This window comes from Triticum aestivum, chromosome 7A, assembly GCF_018294505.1.
Source record: "Triticum aestivum cultivar Chinese Spring chromosome 7A, IWGSC CS RefSeq v2.1, whole genome shotgun sequence".
NCBI classification, from domain to species: domain Eukaryota; kingdom Viridiplantae; phylum Streptophyta; class Magnoliopsida; order Poales; family Poaceae; genus Triticum; species Triticum aestivum.
Genome location: NC_057812.1, coordinates 519,262,888 through 519,265,720, shown reverse-complemented (window position 1 = coordinate 519,265,720; position 2,833 = coordinate 519,262,888). Strand labels below are relative to the sequence as shown.

The 2,833-nt window shown below is 38.2% G+C and overlaps 1 long non-coding RNA gene across 1 annotated transcript; it reads left to right on the top strand.

Moving 5' to 3' along the window:
* Positions 1 to 1,713: 1,713 nt before the first annotated feature.
* Positions 1,714 to 2,391, top strand: LOC123148309 (uncharacterized). Its single transcript, XR_006473752.1, has 3 exons — positions 1,714 to 1,969; positions 2,056 to 2,169; positions 2,257 to 2,391. It is a non-coding gene; the product is annotated as an uncharacterized lncRNA (long non-coding RNA).
* The last annotated feature ends 442 nt before the right edge of the window (positions 2,392 to 2,833 follow it).

Below are 2,833 nucleotides of genomic sequence, written 5' to 3'. Positions count from 1 at the left end.
CATTTATTTATATACATTCTATACATTTTGTATACAATAGGAATATTTTATATATGCCTTTAACATTTTTTATATATGAGTTTCACATTTTTATAAAACGTGATTAACATTTCTTGAAAAGAGTATATATTTTTATGTCTACTTTTATCACATACATTTTACATTTTTTTGTATACATAAGGAACATTTTTGATATACATGTTTAACATTTTTATATAATAAAATCTAAAGTTTTTTGATAAATTAATAATATTTTTATGTCTACTTTTCTCTTACACATTCTACATTTTTTTGTATACAGTAGGAACATTTTCTATGTACATGTTTAATATTTTAATTTGTATGCTTAACATTTTTCTAATACATGATTAAAAAAATTAAACATATATTTTTTATATCATTGGTATACATCATAAGAATTTTTTAATACACGTTTAAATTTTTTGAAACACATAATTAACATTTTTAAAAACATATCTCTACTACTATAATGCATCAGTTTTGAAATTGGATTTACACTCCACTCTTGTTTCCCGCCAAGTAACACAAACTCACTTCTAGCCGTTGATTTCACCACATATCCCCTTATCCACCCTTCATCAGCCCTTAGCTTCACTGAATCGGACGGCTGCAATCAGTTGGATTCGTCACCACTCCCTTCCCGCGCTGTCTCCCCCGCGCTCGCGCGTTCGGAAGCTACTCGCACCTTCCCGATAGCTCCACGGCTCACGACGTTTGGAATAATTTAATTGAAACAGAGCCCCGCGCGCGCGCTCTGCTGGAACGGAAAAGACTGCATACCTTCAAGCTTTATCCCGATTTCAAAAGGAAAAAACAAAAACCTTCATCCCGGGCTAGCCCAAGGCTATCATCCTGCCACAACTCCATCCCCGTTGTCTCCCATTGCTTGTATCTCCCCGCTCACATCTTGCTAAAATTCCATTTCCATCTGCTTGCAGAGTACCTCAACTCTTTGACGACCTTGCTATTGAGATCGCAGGGCTTGGTTGTTCTGAAGTGTGCCACTCTTGCGCCCCGTCTTCATTCATTAGATTCGCGCGTCTTCGTCTCTTCGCTCTCTCCAGCCGCGCCGTACACCGGCAAGCCGCCATGTACAATACACATTCTTTGTGCGGACGGCCAACAGCACGGGAGGAAAGCACAGGTGAGTTGCTCCTTCTCTACATTCCCGTTTTTCTTTTTCTGTTGATGGTTATGAGTTTGGAGAATTCCTTTATGTCAGATTGCTTCCTGTCATTAGGATTAGCTGGTTATACCTTGTTGATTTTCTTGGCTATTTCTTTGCGTGCAAGGTGTTTGCATTTTTGACTAAGCCAGTGTAAGTTGCAGATTCTGTACGTAGACTACAAAAGCTACTATGTTTTGAGATAAGTGTGTCACGAAAGATGATTTGATTATTTTTCTTGATTTTTTATGACTCTGCTATTTTATTTGGGCCATTTCGTTGTTCACATTTAAAATATTTATTTTGATAGAAATATGATTGACACTCATTACTGACGGACATCAACTGCGATAATGAATTCATATTTTCTGTTTACCCATGAAAAAATGATTGTTGGCTAAAAAACATTCTCTCTCTCTCTCTCTCTCTCCCCCTCTCTCTCTCTCTGCATGCCCTGAAATGTAAATTCCAGTTCAGTACCAATCTTTTCTTGTGTGTGTCTCATTAAGCTGGTGATTGTAGATCAATATCGTCACCTAACTGAACAAACCAGTGCTGTACCAACGGATCCTTCTCAACGCAAACGTTACCGTGATCGGGTTAGGTATATGCAGATGACGCCACAACAGAGAGAAGCTTATTTGAAAAGGAATCGTGAGTACAAACGAATCAAGCGAGGTGACAGTGCAATTAGTAAGACTGTGCAACCCGTAAGAGGGGAGACCAGTATGAGTACCAATGATAACACACACTTGCCAACTGAATCTTCTACGACGCCAGAAGGTACTTTGTTGTGTGATGATAAGTAAAATAATCATCTTCATTATACATGATTAGGTGGTGACATTAGTCTGCAATTTGTGTGCCAGGGAAAGAAGTAGCCGTGACTATGTTACAAGAACAAGAAAGCCTTCCATTTTCAGGTTCTATGACACACAGTTCAGGGGTCCATCAAAGTAGGTGTCTGACAAAAAGGAAACGAGGTTGATAAAAATATATTAATTCAGTACTAATACATTTCTGTTTACTAATATTACAGACTAATTTGTTTGTTGTAATGTCAAAAACAGTGACAACAGTCGATAGTTATGATGTGTCTGCATCTGACCAAAGCGTCCTTGTTCAGCCAAACATGTGCCACCCAAAAAAGGGTACTCGGCTGAAGATCAGTCCATCTGGAATTTCTGTATCTCCTATTGCTTCGGAAGGCCAAGTTGTAATTGATGCGCAAAAAAATAACAGTGGATGTAAGCGGCGACACGGCACTAGCTGGTATTCCCAATTGGCACCTGAACAAAAAGAAGCATATTTACAAAGAGGCCGTGAGTATAAAAGAAGAAGAAAGTCTCAAGACGCAAGTTGCAGCCATGCACAAGATACATCTGATGGGGCAATTAGTAGTAATTTACAAAATACAGTTGGATATACTCATGTGCAACTACAAGGTCATACCAGCCGTCAACATGAAGATCTCATCTACCTGCCAAAGGATTCTTTTCCTGCCATTCAAGGTAATCTCAGTACCAACTAGCATTTATCTATTATATTGGTCCATATAAAACATTGTGTGACGTATATGATGATTCGACAATCAACAGATAACATTGGGGAAACAGGAGAAATGCTTGGATATAATGATGACCCTGA